This window comes from Rhipicephalus sanguineus, chromosome 2, assembly GCF_013339695.2.
Source record: "Rhipicephalus sanguineus isolate Rsan-2018 chromosome 2, BIME_Rsan_1.4, whole genome shotgun sequence".
Classification (NCBI taxonomy): Eukaryota; Metazoa; Arthropoda; class Arachnida; order Ixodida; family Ixodidae; genus Rhipicephalus; species Rhipicephalus sanguineus.
In genome coordinates this window covers 191987965-192005511 of record NC_051177.1, presented here as the reverse complement: position 1 = coordinate 192005511, position 17547 = coordinate 191987965, and positions in this window count along the sequence as shown.

The following is a 17547-nucleotide window of genomic DNA, read 5'->3' as shown; positions in this document are numbered from 1 at the left end:
TTGCCTGGGGAAATTTCTTTACTGAACTATATTGGCTGTTACTTTGAGTTCAGATGTCTGTGGCACTCTCTAGAATAACTCTGGGCAACTCTTGGGGTGCATGGGCTCATTGAGGAAGCTGCAGTACCTACACTACACAGTAGAAGTAGCGACACATGACTGGTCTGCATATTTTTCCTGTACTTCTTTTTCACCTGTCCTGTCTGCGCTGTTTTGCCATAATGTTATAACTAAATATTTGCCAATTGCATGGCAGGGCAGAAGAGTGTGCAGCCTAGATAGGTTAAGCTTTTGCAAGTGCATGGCGACACCAGCTTTATGCTGCATCAGCTTGATCGATGGATACTAAATGAACCCTGCCTGCACATCTTGTAGCGATTTCTTAGCTCTGTATGAAATAATGCGACCAAGGTGTTTTGCTTGCGATACACGGCAAGTGCGAAATGCAGAGGAAGCTAGTGAGTGCTGGCACATGTGGTTTGGGAGGCTATATGCATAGTGTTGTATAGTGGGCTCGGTGCAAAATAAGCCAGAGACTTGGGCACCTCACTTGCACTTTTCTCCCACTACCTTTGAGAGAGCAATATTGGTAGAGAATATTCGTTTAGCTGCTCGGCTTTAGCATTTTCTGTGCACTGCACGCACTGTCAGATGCGGTGATCATACATTAGGCCAATACTATCTTTCGATCAAATTGTCCTAGGTATGCCATCTCCAATTTTTTTTTTTTTTTTTTTTTTTTTTTGCCACACGTGCTGGTCAGCTGGACCTTCCAGGCTGTTGCTGCTCCTGAGCCCCAGCTGGCTCTGTGTGCTCCTTGGTTGGTCTTGTTTAAGTTCACCTACATGGAGTGAACTTTTCTGCAAACTTTCAGCAGCGAGCGCTGATGTGGAGACGGGTTGCATGCCTTTGTCTTGCCGCGCGCGCATGCAGTGAAGAACAGGAGGCCGCCACCACCGCGATTTCAGTTTCTCGGAGACTAAGTTGGATGTAGTTGAATACTGATTGAGCCGTGCTCGTCGCTTGTGTTTGCCGCTTCTGGCAGGCGGCGGGCTCAGCGTTTTCGCTGGAAAGTTGCCCCGTATGGTGGATGGGTCTTGCAGGTGACACGTCGCCTACTCCCATACCATATGCATACAGGCCTGGCACTTTTGGAACTGAGAAATGTGGCTGTTCGCCCTCAATGTCTCAGTTGTACGGATATATTACATGTAGTAAGGTGCCAAATAACTAATTTTCGATTTTGCATGTGCATGTATACACGCGTATACAAACGCACGCACGAACATACAAAAAGGATGATTGAACCACCCACTCCCCCCGAAAGAAATTTCTGGCTATGCTTCTACTCTAAAAGAACATTGGGTGCACGTTACTGGGATAAAGAAGTAACACATTTTCATCACAACAAAGGCAAGCTGCGCTTTTCGGATTGGGTGCATTAGGATATGGATGCAATATCTGCGAGCTGATTCCATTCAATAGACATTTGAGGAATGAAGGAGTCCTGTCGCCACTTTCAAGTTTTATTTTGCCTTTACACGGTAGACCACTTGGCCACATTCACAGATGTGTGCAGGGTGCCCCGTTATGAGGGGCAATGTTTCATTGCCCCCCCCCTCCCCTCCCTTCGTTTTGGTAGAGTCCAAGAACACGCTTCCCAATGGATTAAAAGAAAAAAAATGAAGCAATGGCAAGTGAAGTTCTTGGAATGACCATCAGGGGCCTTCTGCCGCGATATCGTCAAGGACCTGCGTGGCCCTGGTTTTCAAACAATTACGGAACAGGTCCGAGCAGACTTGCCCCCCTCCCCCTCTTAGGTGAGAGGAGTGGATGGGGGGGGGGGGAAGCGAAGCTCAAGCGTTCTCCAAGGTTTTTTCGGTCATTATGGCATCGCTGGCACTCGTAACGTTTATTTAATTACAAAAAAAGAATAGGCAGTTCTATTACTGTGGATGCTAATTCCACAGCAATCAAGAAAATGGCGAATACATGTTACGTCCACTTTCTCCATAGCTGGTGGTGATGCGAAGTAGCGAAAAATTAACTTCGGGGTGGGGGGTTCAACCAGGGTTCGACAAGGTTGTTAATGCCCTTCTGTGCAATGCAGCAATACTTAGCTCATTTTCGCGGAAGCGTAGTCTGTAGATCGGCAACATTTTCTTAGTTTAAAAATTGTTCATACAACAATTCCTAACATAAATCGAGATGGCTCCACTGACGGAAGAGTCGTTCCTTGTATGGAAAGGGTTGTTTTCCTCCTCACAACCAGTCGCGAGATATGACCGTTGGTGCCGCTCTTGACAAAATAAATGGAATAGGATAACCTACGGCTATCACGTTACCTTTCAGTCGTTGCGTCGCGTCTACGTAACGTAATAATGGTGTAACGTGATATAAAAAAAATGTGGCAAATGCATTTTAGGTGTTAGCTCCATATGTTTAAATGACAGTGCTCGCCTGGATCTTGAATTGTAAGTTCAGAAGTGGGGCTGCCGTGTGTCGCTATGAAGCGATGCTTGTGAAAAGAGCTTATGGCGGTGGCCGCGATCGCTGCATCGTCCTTAGTAAAGTCCCTAGATTTTTAAAGAACAGGGAAAAATCTAGGGACTTTAGCCCTTAGGAATGACGCGGTTAAGCCGCCCTAAAGTGGACAAGTGCTTGTTGCGACAGATGTAGGTTCTGCCGTCTCAGGCGACCTTGCGTTTCAAATTTTGTTTTCGTAAAGTGACACGTTTCCAAATCTGAACACTGAAATTGTGCGGTACGCTACCGCCAGTGATTCATATGCACCCCCACAGAGAAGCCTGTACTATATGCCTAAATATAAATGCCCTGAAGAAGGGCGTAATGTAAATGGTTTTAAGTCCTTGGAACCACATGTCCTTTCCTTCTGAGAAGTTGTGAAGCAAACTCCTGGTGTACGTTCACTTTTGACATGAATCTAGTTCGTTCCCAAATGGCTCTCTATTAAAGCTGAGACAGACAGGTGTGTAAAGCGAGGGCCGATTTCTGAAACTTGCGTTTCATATTTTTATTGTTACAGTAAGTTGCGGAATGTTTTCCTAATTGTTACTCGATATTGAGTCCACTTGTGTGTATAGTTTTTTTGTTGTTGTTGCCGCAGTTGGGTGCGAGCTGTATTCTTTGTATAAGGCTTGTTTTATGATTTTCAGCCAATAAAAATCAAATCTATGATTCGCTTTACTACGAATTACTTTTGTTTCAACGCAATCAATCCACTAATGTCGAGCACCACGCTTCGCGTGAGATCTCCAAAATACGCAACAGACAAAATGCAATACATATGCTACGTGGCCGACTGTGAAAGCAAAATATGTGATAATGGCAGTCCAAGTCCACGATAAGCTCAGGTACGTAAAGTAATGTAACATTTCACAATGCATTGCACCAAAATTCACTTGCCGCTAGGCACAAGCCCAAATTTGATGAGGCCTTAAAGCCAGAAATCGAGCACAGCATTGAGTCAGCTTGAAAGTTTGAATGCGTGGTCCATAGTACACTCGTGTTGAAATGCAGGATGTTCAAATATACCACGCTGTAGATGGGTTATTTCACTGAAATCGAACAAACGATGGCTGGTCGACCTCTTAAATTTATTTCAAAATTTTATTAGAGTCGTGTTGAAATGCAGGATGTTCAAATATACCACGCTATAGATGGGTGATTCCACTAAGATCGAACAAACGATGGCTGGTCGACCTCAAATTTATTTCAGAATTTTATATATTATTGCCTGATGGAGTGCAAAGAAGAGATCCGCAATTTGTTTTGCCGCCAAAAATTTTTTCGAAGCACAGGGAATCAATACTGACGAAGAGGTGGAGTGGAGCCCTCATCCGCTCTGTTGTTTCGGCCAACTTTCGTTATGAAGGTAGCTGAAATTTCTTTAACTAAATATGTTCATGTTTTTGCTTCTGCTGAGGTATTTTTAGTCTTTATGTGTTCTGTACATATAAAAAAAAAACCCTGAGAATTGGCCCAGGAAACGTTGTTTTCTTTAGTTTGAAGGTTATTATCTCAAAAATGCCTTGTGGCAGAGCGACAAAAATTCCGTATTACGTTCTTCGCATAATTATCTACCTAAGTGCCGAATCTCATATTTATATAACTTTTTAGTAAATAGATACGATCAGGCTCATTTCAAGAAAACACCGAACAATGGAAACTTCTGACGACAATTAAAAAAAAAACATTTTGTATATTTCTTAAACTTTGACCACTTATTCTCCTCCACATCCCCATTCGCAATCATTGAAACAATATTGCATAATTTCGTTGCGCTAATAGTTACGGCCCCTCCAATGAGGTCCTCACGCAAGGCACAGCGCAGCATGCAGGTCTGAAGATCCGATGCTTCCATACTTAAGAAATAAGCTTATTAATACAATTTTCGCTAGTGTGGATGACAGGAGAGTGAGGAGTTGACAGCGTTCCCAGGGTGCCGTCATTGCTGCATGAACTTGCCGAAAGCTATCGGTCCAATACGCGCAGAACCACCACTTTCCTTCGGCTGAATTTTCCGATGCATCACCTTAACTGTACGCCCGGCGTATCTTGCAGCGAACAGTTTCGGCTGCCACCTTCTGCCACGTTCTGCACTTCAGTTTGTTTTCACTTGATGTAGGCAGGCCTGTCCCGACTTCTCACTGTGCCAGGAGGTTTCAAAGAGGACACGCCGGTAGTCGCAGTGATCTGGTTAATGACGTCGATTTCTTCTTCAGGGGCCATAAGAATGTCATCGTTCAACTGCGCGTTCCATGGGGATCTATCGTTGCAGTGGTAGCAAAAGCACGCGATATAGCACAAGCAGTCCGTCTCACTGACAGTCACTGATCTTTCGGGTGTTAAACGTTCCTTCAAAGCATTGATGTCTAGGTCGGTGATTCTGCGAAATTTTGGCTTCTCTGCAATAAGCTTCTTGTGCTTCGAAAGGTAGTCTCCACAGTGCACTCATTCATGAAACGCACAGGAGGAGTAGAGTACGAGCAAAGCGCAAGCACTATCGGCGTCCAATGAAGTGTGAACAGCGGACCGAACGCGCGGCCAGTTCAGGCCGTCTGCTGCCGACATCTAAGATAGGCAAGCGCATCCAGTTACCGATAGTTTTGCTTTTCTTTCCTTTGACGTTCCATATTTTGTTTTGCCACTGGAGCGCCACGTTCATGCTTCCCACTGATCGCAGTTTCTGTGGTAGCAGCGTGCGTGAAGATATAGTGCTCATAGCTCCCTTATAGAGTTTTAGATGTGAAGCATCTTATAGCGGAGTTCAATCCGGTGGTGGTGGTGGTGGTGGTGTGCGGCGTGACCACCCTTACTGCGCATGCGCAAGCCATCTCCACACACCGCATCTACCCTTTCCCTCTCTCCCCCTCCCCATCTCTCCTCCCCTCTCCACTCCCCCTCTGAAACGCGGGCTCTACATGCCGAAACGCTGCTTCGCATCGCCTCATGGTCCCCTTTAGCGGGAGATGGTGTGATTTTTTTACCTTGCTTCCATCTCCGCCGTGTTATCAGCGCCTAGCTGCGATGCGAACAAAGGACGGATAAAACAGCGGAGCTCCAGTGCACGTGCGTTCAAGTCACCCGAGAGGTGTTGCTATTTCGAAATCAATCGGTCTGAGGACGCGAAAACGAGCTCTCACTGCGCCGTCTCTCACAACGAGCATCTCGGGTGCGCGCGCGCCTGCTCGGTAGCCCCGCGCTCGTGGCCTCTCTGGTGACCAAATTTCAACGCTGACGTCATCAGTGCCGCCGACATCTTCGGTACTGCTGGTCTTTTACGAAGAAAAAATCCAACTCTTCCTGCATTTTATACACTTGCTGGGCAAGAAGTCGGATCTAAAAGAATTGCCAGTGTAGAAAAGGAATAAACGCCGACCACAATAAAAACACTTTAAAAACAAACAAGACGTTCCTGCTCCCACACGGGAGCCTTGTTCACAAAGAAGTGTAAAAGTCAGGTACGTTCCAATAGGCTTCAATGCGTTTCAATAGACCTATCGAAACGTATCTTACTTTTTACACTTCTTTGTGAACAAGGCTTCCATGCGGGAGCCGAAAAGTCTTGTTTGTTTTAGATGCGAAGCAGCTTTTGATCGCGGCCGTGTCCGTCGTCGGTGGTGGCGTCCGCGCTCCACTGCGCATGCGTCTACTCTCCATCTCTCCCACTCTCCTCCGTTACGCAGGTGTTCGGTCGCCTTCTCTCCTCTCCCCCGCGCTGCAGCCGCGGCACTGTCTCTCCTCCCACGTGATGCAGCCGCGCCGCAGCCAAAAAAATCACAGCATATCCACGGAGTGAATGATGATGAGTGGGCGAAGCTGCGGAGGTTCATCGGTAAACCGTGAATCTTCCGTGAATTCTGCCCAGTACATCATCACCGACGTGAGATCGGGCGCGTTTATACTAAAGGTTCGATGAGTTATGACGACTTGCAGCTCACTTTAATTTTACATGTACGCTGTGAATTTTCATTGTTTAGAAAACCATTGCTTTAGAAAAATCTGGCGTCTTTCGTTAAGCAGCTGGCGTCTTTTCGTTTTGCTTTAGAAACATCTGGCGTTCTTTCGTTTTGCTTTTACAAAACATCTGGCGTCTTTCGTTGGTTTATTTCATCAATCAACGGCGTTTGAACAAAATTTTTATTGTTTAATCACGCACAGGAGAAATCTCACCAGGCACTACCTTGGAGGTAAACAATGGCTGCTAATGGGAATGAGAGACAGAGTCGGCTTTTAGCTAACACTTACACTTCTACTTCTATTAACGTTTCCTACTGGAACATGCCAATGGCTGCTAATGGGGAATGAGAGACAGAAGAATTAGGCTTTTATTAACGCGCACGCTGCGAATTTTTTATTGTTCAACAACGCACAGGAAAAATCTCCCACCGGCACCACCTTGGAGGTCAAAGCGTAAGACTTGTTACGGACTACGACTACGACTACTACTACTACTACGACGACGACGACTACGAGGGACGAACGGGTGCCGCCTTAAGGAGCTTCGCCCCTAATACAGCCTGTAACACACTTTCTCCTCTCCTTACCCCATTTCATGTGTATATAAGGGCGTGTGCTCGGTCGGCTTCCGTAATTCTCGCTTCGCTCCCGTTCAGATGAGTTGTAACGTCAACGTCGGCGCCACTCGTTCACTCGGCGCTAACGGAAAGCAACGCACGAACACAACGTAATGATAACACAAACACTAAATACAATCCTCACACGCTAACGGAAACGCCGAATGAACGTAATGCGCAGGGGCGTAGTCAGAAATGTTTTCGGGGGGGGGGGTTCAACCATACATTATGTATGTTCGTGCGTGCGTTTGTATGTGTGCGTGTATATATACCCAAGCAAAACTGAAAAATTTCGGAGGGGGGGTTTGACCCCCCCCCCCCCCCCCCCCCCCCCCCCCCCCCCCCTTGGCTACGCCCCTGGTAATGCGAGCTTGGTGTGCGCCCCCAATGCTGGTTCGCATCCCCTCAAGGTTCTTTATAGTGTACTAGTACACTATAGTTCCCTTCAGTGGGAGATGGTGTAATTTTTTTAAAAGTGTTTTTATTGTGGTCAGCGTTTATTCCTTTTCTACAATGCCTCCTCCCCCTCCCGATCAGACGGAATTACGCCAAACCATGCATTTCAACAATTGCCAATCCTTGCGTGAGGTAACGAAATTATGCAATATGTCGTGAAAGGGGATGTGCAGGAGAATAAGTGGAGAAAGTTTAAGAAATATCAAAAATGTTTTTTTTAATTGTCAGAAGTTTCTATTGTTCGGTGTTTTCTTAAAATTAGCCTGATTGTATCTCTTTACTGAAAAGTTATATAAATATGAAATTCAGCACTTAGGTATAGATAATTATGGGAAGAACGTAATGCGGAATTTTTGTCGCTCTGCTACAAGGCATTTTTGAGATAATGACCTTCAAGGTAAAGAAAAGAACGTTTCCTGGGCCAATTTTGAGGTTTTTTATAAAAACGTGCACAACACATAAAAACTAAAAGTACATGAGCAGAAGCAAAAACATGCACATATTTAGTTAAAGAAATTTCAGCTACCTAACTTTACTATATTTTGTGCAATTCATAATGAAAGTTGGCCGAAACAGCAAAGCGGATGAGGGCTCCACTCCACCTCTTCGTCAGTATTGATTCCCTGTGGTTCTAAAAATTTTTTGGCGGCAAAACAAATTGCGGATCTCTTGTTTCCACTCATCAGGCAATAATATATAAAATTTTGAAATACATCTTGGCCCCGATAGATGGCGCGACCTGTCCAGCCTGTCACGGGCTTTAGGCCTCTCATGTTTACGGCTTCGGTATTCTAGGTCGCTCTAGCTTCGGTACCGTGTGCTGTAGCTTCGGTAATCCAGCTGAAACAAGGTGATCGCAATTGGCGCTCGCACTACGGCTTATTTTGACTCGGCGGCTGGAGTCTCCGCAAAGCGGATATCGCGAGTAGCCACGAAGGAAGGTGGATTTGCGAGATAGGGCCGTAAACGTAAAGCCTATCCGGCGAGTAGCTTACGTTCCGTTTATGCGCATATTCCTTCTGGACCCTTATCGCTGCTGGAGTTGCGTAACCTCGCGGCTACGCTGACGGCAAGAATGCGTCTGGAGTGTCCATATAATTGCTATCGCAATAAGATCCGGTCGCGAACGATCGCTGTTTGCTTTTCTGTGGTGTCAGCCGATGCGCGCGCGTGTCCTCCTCCCACCAGAAGGCTAGTGCGCTTTGAGGCACCTCAACAAAAACGAAGCGATGATGTTGGCGCATATTGGCAAATGCGTACGGCTAGTACGCTGTTCACGCTACCCGCCATGTGTGCTGACGCCAATTTCTAATGCTGAGCACAGCGCTTGTTCTCGTGTGCACGCGACGAAACCAAAGATCCGTAACAGTATGAAGCTGGACGGTTCATGTTCAGCTAAATTTCACTACTTGAAACTCGACTGGCATTGTAGTAATTCTACTAATGCATTTCGATCTGTGACTTCAAGGAGAAGCTGCTTCAACGCTTAAATGTTCCTAATGACTTATTGGCTGGAATGTTCCGAAATTACTGTCCCTGTTTAGAACTCTGTCTATTCTACATAAACTTTACGTTGGCGTTCTGAACTTACAATCGGACATACTTCTGTCCAACAGGCGAAAATATGGTTTATGGGACTAAGTGTCCAAAAATGCAAGGGTATGCGTGTCGCCCGAAACACTAAGAGTCCACCTGTTCACCTCTTTATCAGAGTCCCATTAAAAACCGTCACTCGTTATTAATATTGTGATATTCATATATCATGCAATCTAATCTAGACAGTACAGATGAAAACATTATTAATAATGCCAACCGTATGCATAAATACTTACGTCGCAACTTTTCCGCTGCTCTTTGTTCATTTAAACTAATACCTTAGAAAACCTGTATACGATCAAACCTTCAATACACTGCCTCAGTGTGGGACCCTATGCTGTAAAACTAATCACTTCCCTGGAACTTGTACAGAATAATTCATCTTGTTTTATTCTTTGTAACTACAATCGCTCGTTGCTGTGACATCCATGAAAGCCAGCCTTTACCTTCCGTCTCTAAAAGGGCGTAGACAATTTTGCCACTTGAACTTGTTTCATAAGACGTACTACGATAGCGTTCTTCACGACACAATTGTTTTATAACCCATAGATGCCCCATCGCATTAACCGTCGCTGTAAGGTAGGTATTCCGTTTGTGAAAAACGAAACGTTTTCCTAACTTTTTCCACTGCGCGCAGCAATTGAGTGAGATCACTCAACTTCATTGCAGCTGACATCGCATCAATAGGCAATAATCAACATTTTCACGAGGCAGTAACCGCCATCGTACAAGTACTAGCCTCTTCTAAATTTCTTTATTGTTCTTTTTTGCTCTTGAATAGGAAGTAGCCTGTTAAAAATTTGGTCATTCTTTTTTTTTTTACTCTCAAGACCAAGGGCATGCACTCTCTTCTGTAATGCCCTTGGCATTAAAGGTAGTAAATGAAGAAACTATTTGCAACTTCCCTGTTGCGTGACCTAGCAAGAGGGAAAAAAATGTGGTCTTGTTTTTATGTTCCTGCTTATTTAGAATGAGATTACTCATTGTTTAATAATAAAAACTCTAGCTCAGGCCTACGGCATCCTAGACTACAAAGACGCCGTCCATATTGGACGATTCTGCCTTCGGCTCACTCAAAAGTTTTTTCCTTCCTCCACTTCATTCAAACTACCTCTTCCGTTCTGTGTGGCTACAAATTTGGCGATAAATGACTCCTATTTGGGACTTTTAGCTTGGGTTCTCTCTGCTTTCTGAATCTACCCAATGGAAACCCTGCGTTAAACCAGCGCATTCCAGTAGGCTGGGTGACTGACCGTAGACGAAATAAGAACTGTGCTTGCGGATAGAATTGTTACATCCGTTGCAACAGTAGCCAACGTTTTCTTACCTCTGCCAGCCACACGTACTTGAGTTGTCTTCGACGCTACAGGCAGGAAATTTGGGATGTCCAGATCTCAAGTAAGCTTGGTTTAACTGAACGATATTTAGAGAACTTGCGACCAGCCTCTAAAAATACTTAGCAATGAAGTGCACGGAGGGATGTCAGTGCGGTAACACGGTTAGCGAAGCTAATTGTTAGTGTTATTGTGGATTCGGTAGAAGTAAACTTCAGATACCGCCCCCTTCCTCACCCCACCACCCTCAGTTTACCCCTTCTGTATTTTTTTCTCCATTTAAATAACATCTACCGGGTTTCATTTTCTTAGTGCGGTCACGGCTGCGATAATATGAGTAGAGGTGGATGTTCCACAAAGTTCTCAATGTCCGTGTTGATGCATGCGCCGATCATAATGAAATCCAACTCACGGATGAACACGTGCGCATGAAGCTTATTGCGATTCAGACGTTTCAAAATCGAAGCGAGCATGCGTTTAGAGTCATTATCAACCACGCTCCTTAATTCGATCGGGACTCCGTAAAAGGCGCATTAGAAACGTGAGCATGTATCGCTCGTTTTCACATTTCTCGTTATGTCTGCCCGGTCATACAATGGCAGGAAGACAAGTTAACAAGTCAGAGCTCACTATATGCACTAAATTACGGATGACACATGACTGCTATAGCAGTAAGTGCCAGCAGTTTTACGTGTTTCCGTTATATGGTGCTGCAGCGGGTTAGTACCTGAGCCTCGTTCATTGCTTTCTAATGGTGATAAGTTCGATGCAAACACTACAAACTAAGATCACGAAGAAACGCTGGGATATTGCTAAACAATGCTGGATACATTCTCCCGCCCCGAAAGCCAGAGCTAAACAATGCGAAAGCTGTGGTGACTAACGTGCGGGTCCTTTCCAGATCATACGAATGTACGAAAACGTCAAAGAAAAAGAAGACATGTCTGTGAGCAGCGCAACCAATCATTGTGCGTAAACAAAGGACACAAAAAATCATAAGAATAGAAAAATCGCAAGTTAGAAAGAATAACACGCAGTAATTATGAGTACTATAACTAAGACGAGCTACGCACTGATTTGTGGCTACATTCCCAGTCCTAACCTTAGAAATTGAAGCCATTCCCATAGTACCCGGAGCTGCTTCACATTCTATACATTAGGCTGGACTTCGAGGGTGGGTTCGTCTTGGTGCCCGGTGCGCAATCAAAAGCTCGAGCGAACTCCTCCAAGTTTTGCAGGTAAGCATTGCACTTCGCGCCTTCGTTGTGTCCCCTGGCGCTTCGTGGACAGAGTGAGTAGCAAGAACAGCTGCGGGCCAGTAAACTCCTCAAGGTTCTGGACAGTGACGTCCCAAGAAGCTGACTCGATCTCGTAGGCCTCGAAAGAAACCCTGGTGGCGAGCGCGCGCTGAATCATTAGTTGGCTGTGGTCTCTGGTCAAGGAGATAGCCGACGCGTCTTCCAAGCAGTGTAGAACAGCCTCGAGGGACACGTTTGATGCTGGCGACGGGCCGTACGCCTTCACGAAGAGCTTCGCCAGCTCAAACGCCGCGGTCCCACCGGCGCCGGCGTAGTTGAGTACCGCCGTGGAGCTTCTGCCGAAGTAAGGGAACGCGAAGGCGTACGGCATGATGTGAAAGTACTCGTATACCAACGCGAGCAACCCCGCAGCCTTGATCGTCGAGTAGGCGCTTGATCGCAAAGAGTCTGTCGTCGTCGTGTCGGGTATGGGGGTATTCTACCAGTTGTGGACCAGCGAGTCACGCATGCCGGCAATTTCGTCATTGACCTCCACCTAGGAGTCAGCGTGGACCACGTGGGCCGGCAACTAGTATACCTCTCGATCATCACGGTCACGGAAGCTTCTAAGTGTTTGCACTGCTGCAGTCGGAGCAGGAATGCCCTGCGCAATGTATGGGCGAGTTTGTGAACCCGGAACCGTGATCTGCCGGCGAAAATAAATTTGTTGTAGTCGGAGAAGATGTCAGTGCCGGAGATGAGGAAAGCCTTGGCTAGGCACGATGCACCCACTGGATTGAGCCTCTTCTTTGCTCCCGTAGAAGTTCACTTGGAGCTGCTGGCTTGCAAACAGAGCGGCAATCTGTTGAGTACTTATTTTATTCCCTTGGACAAGCTGAACTAATGTGCAGTGTAAAAGAAGCGGTCACCCAATATAACGACGAGTTTGAGTTTACGCAGTGCTGTGGGATGTCTCTGGAGTCGTTTCTAGAACTGTTGCTGTTTTACCTTAATAACACCTTTGTGAAATGGGACGATAAGGTGTATGTACAAAAAGCGGTTGTATGCATAGGCTCGCGGGTGGCACCGGTCTTAAGTGATCTTTATTTGAGCCGTGTCAACAGAAAACTACAAGGCAACCTAAAGGAATTGGTGTGTTCCGTCTTTCGATATGTTGATGACGACCTTGTGTTTTTCTCATGTGATGACTATAGTAGAAATGCGACTGATGTGTTGAAGGTCTTTCGTGAATGTGGACTCGGGCTTAGGTTTACACTTGAGTTGATTAAGGACAACAAGTTACAGTTCTTAGACTTGCGCCTTTCTTTTGAAGTTAACCGTGTTTGTTTGTGTTACCTTCCTAGGTCACAAAAACCGCTCCTTCCATTTTGTTCAAGACACTCAAAAGTTGTCAAAAACGGGATTGCATTCTCAGCCCTGAAGTCTGCTATTACTGAGTCTTGTACGCATGGTTTGGAGCGCAGTTTCTGCTCACAGATTCAGCGCCTAAAAAATGCAGGTTTCCCGGGGTCCTAGCTAGTTGCAGTAAACGCCTGTTGAAATGGGTCAAGAATCAAAATCGTCCCGACACCAGTGGTGAAAAGAAAAAAATACGATAAGGTATCGGTTTTGCCTTATGTCCTTAAACGTTTCCACGGCCTCAGCAATGTTGGCAAAAGGTATGGTTTTCTGCTCCAGAAAAGCTATATAGGATCTGCCCTCTTGTTAAGAGTACACTCTAAATATTTTCACGCGTAGTAAGCGTGAAACGCGCCCCTCGGCCTCCTAAAATTTGTTTTATGTACCACGTGACTCAAAATATGCGTTGTTTTCCTCCACCCAAGCGTGACGCCGGTCAAGGACACGCACATTCGCTGTATTTTACGCGTGATGCGGGATTCTACGCGTGAGAACCGGAAAACTCACGCTGAGGAAAAGTTTGCGACGCCGATCGCGCTTCTCCTCATCACGCGTATATATGTCCTGATACAATCGCCAAGACAGCCGTGCGACGTCGCCGTTACTCGCCTCTGACCTGCTGCTGCGATTTGCGCCTGCTTTCATTTATTTTTGTTTTTCACGCGAATGCCTTGAAAGGTGGCGCTTGCTTCGATATATACTTTTGGCGGGAAAACGGGTTTAGAGTCGTTGGAGTCATTGACTTAGCAAGATCTTTGTGCATCGTCTCTGCCTGCCCTTCGAGCGTGTACTGTGCGGAGGGTTCGCTTTGTGGTGTTGAAAAGTGGTGAAGTCATGAATAACTTGACATCGATTGACCTGCGTGTGCCGCGCGGTAGATGCAAGAACACCGAATGCGACTGCCCGGAGTTCTCGCGCGACACGGCGCCACTTACTGCGAACTCTGCTATTCCGGCCGGATGGTGCGCATACTGCGGGCACTCGCCTGCCATTCACGGCCGCTTGGAATACCTGGGTAAGCAAATATTTCGAAATGTGTTTGCTCATTATATATTCTACAACTTTTTTCCCAACAGTGACGTTTCTTCCTATTGACCTCTGAACTTGACATAGTATCAGGCCAAGTTCTCTGTGTACAGTATGACGGACAGAAACGCGAAAATTTAGGGCTATGTAATTCACGTACTTTCATTTTCAGCATCTCCATTTCGTGTCATAGCGGCGTAATTTTGGCTCGAACACTTACATCAGAGCCAACATTAACTTTAGATGCCGGATTCGTAGCGACGTGACGTGGTTACCTCGAGTAATTGCTCATGAAAGTATTTGTAGTAAAGAAAGTGATGTCCAGGGGCGTAGGGAGAAATTTTTTTCGGGGGGGGGGGGGGGGGGTTCAACCATACTTTATGTATGTTCGTGCGTGCGTTTGTATGTGCGCGTGTATATATACACAAGCAAAACTGAAAAATTTCGGGGGGGGGGGGTTTGAACCCCCCCCCCCCCCCCCCCCCTTGTCTACGCCCCTGGTGATGTCGCATTCAGTCCGAGAGTTTCTGTTTCACTCGGGTCGTGCGATCGACCGGGAAGGATGACAAGAAAGAAGGAAGGAGTGTTGCTCTCGGTGCCGTGGCTGCGAGCCGTTTCTCCTTCGCCGTCGGGTATCCACCGGTCCCCGCGTCTAGCGCTCGTTAGCTTTGGCTAGTCGGCGCCAAATTTCGTGGCCGCGTCGCGGTTCGCGGCGGTGGCCATTTTCGGGCCAGGAGGCGGAACGCCGGTAAAGGGGCCGCCTGGCGCCTCGCGCGGTGAATAAACAGCGCCTGCTTCCTCCGTCCTCCGCAGAGCGCCTCGAAAATGACCAAAAATATATTGTATGCCGTAAATTCATCTAGTCGATGCGTACATTACGAAGCGTTAAAATTGTGCCATATCCTGCAAAACAAGCGCGTTAAGGCCACAGTACAATTGTGTGTTTTTGCTGCACATCAAGGCTGAAGTTCGCTTTTTTTATGTGAGTGCGCAACGCACGAGTCCATAAGTATTCTTTGAAGCCGCTATTGCCAAGAGACCGCTCTGGTTACAGGCGAACTATTTATGCCGCAACCTCGCCTTTTATAGTAAGATACGATTGCGTCACCTTCAGGAATTTCAGGCTACTGGGTGAAGTCGCACTTGTGTGCAATTAATAGGGAGTTTTCGAATAGTGGCCCAAACGTTCGGGGCCCCAAAGCCTCTTGCGTGGGCTCGCTTTGGGTCAAGCAGGAGTTATAGAGTTTTCGAATAGGGTCTGCGGCGATTCGGGCACGCCCCGCCACGGTGGTCTAGTGGTTATGGCGCTCGGCTGCTGACCCGAAGGTCGCGGGATCGAATCCCAGCCGCGGCGGCTGCATTTTCGATGGAGGCGAAAATGTTTGAGGCCCGTGTACTTAGATTTAGGTGCACGTTAAAGAACCCCAGGTGGTCGAAATTTCCGGAGCCCTCCACTACGGCGTCGCTCATAATCATATCGTGGTTTTGGGACGTTAAACCCCAGATATTATTATTATTATTTGGGCGCTCCCCCTATTCTAGGTCACTGTGGTCTTGGCTGAGAGCCGTCGCTTCGAAGTGAGTACCGTCATGTTTGTTTGACGCAAAGCTTTTGGGGCAGGCTTTGGGGCTCCCGCTAAATTCGCGAAATAGCGTCCCGAACGCAAAACCCGAAGCTGTTTCGGTCTCGCGCATGCGCAGCGGCCTCGACGCTATTTCTTTGGGGCCCCTATTCGAAAACTCCCTAATATTTGCGTTACCGTAAGGTAGCATAAACAGTTTACCTTACGGTCCACTACGTGGAGCCAGTGCCTCGGCGGACGGTAATGCTAGCTGTGGCGGCAGCAAGAATGGAGCTCTGTTGCAGTCATGTTGTGATCTTATAGCAAAATTATACGGAATTACAGAAAAGCTGTTTTTGTAAGCGCCTCAGGTAGAGCATACGTGTCAAAACAGTCAATTCGAGCTTGCACCTTTTACTGTAAAAGCCCAAAATTGTCGCGAGTACAAAAATGAAGTGCTTCGTATGGTACTCAGTGGTGTAACTAATAGCTAATATTTTGAATGCCGTTTCTGAAATTCGCAGTGAAATGTGGTCAGTATACGATCCCCAGGTTAACGGTTTTTTTTTTCTAATGGATGAATATGTCTGAGATACCACGCTGAGTGCACGTGTTCACAGTCGAGTTGAGTTCTACTTCCACAAACACTATAATTGCGGAAGAGTGCTTAGCTCACCCGGCTGCCAACCGACAAGACAGCGGTTCGATTCCCACCGCGGGTACAAATCATTTTTTTTCCTGCAGCTGTTCCTCTCTATGGATGAACGGTTGCACCACAATTTTCCTTCTTTGGGCCTTACAGTTGCGTCATACGGGATGTCAAACATACGGTTAACCTCTCTGCATTTAGTCTCGAGAAGGACTAACGGTTCTGCCAACGCAGTTCGTTTGTCAAGGGAACAACTTGTGATTGAAAAGCTCGCAAGATCTGTTGGAGTGTATGGGGTTCAGAAAGAGGCACTCGTCTTACTTTCGCAATTATATTTATCGCTGTGAAATTTATATTTGTTGATCTGTACAGACAATAGATGAAGAAGGACATTTTGACAGCGGAATAGATGCACCCCGCGTGAAGGCAGTTTTAAAAGCATCCTTGATCCTGAGGACCACGTCACCAGTGACGGTATTACCGGCTTATCTCCTAAACGAAGAACTGGTAAGACAGTCATGTAGCTTCTTATGTCCCTCTTTATTTCAGAAGATTTTATTGGCGCCCAGTGTAATCTAGAGCACTCACTTTTTTTTTCATTCGTGCTCAAACAGATTGCCGGTGTACGCACTATACGTAACTTTACGACTTCAAAACCCCTTTGTATTGTTCTTGCTGCTCCCCAATGCCGCTATAATTAAATCAACAAAGAGCCACGAAGTTTTGCTGATTGTGCGCTGTATTCTGTGTTCATGAAGTTTAATTCCACGTTTTCTCTTTCAGCTTGCCTTTGAAAGTGAACTAAGATTTTTAAGCACTATCGAGGAGAATGTCAAAAGCCTCAGCAAAATTCAGCCTGCAGTGGCGACAGTGTCATCCTTAGCGGATCCATCGTACACAGAGGTGGATGCTTACCTGAGGCCAAGGCTCGCGAAATGGATCTAATTTCAGAGGTGAGTAAAATAGTTCTTTAAGAGCCAAAGTTTCAGAAGCAATTCATAACGTCATCATTCTTCTGACACTATACTCCGTTTTCAGCAGTGTATCAGAAGATTTAACGTCGCAGTCGCAATATGAGCTTTGTTGACAAAATCATTTTCATGAACTTGTAGTTCTGTACCAAGTGAAATTGGACAACGGTTCATTCCATCAGGTACCAATTTAATT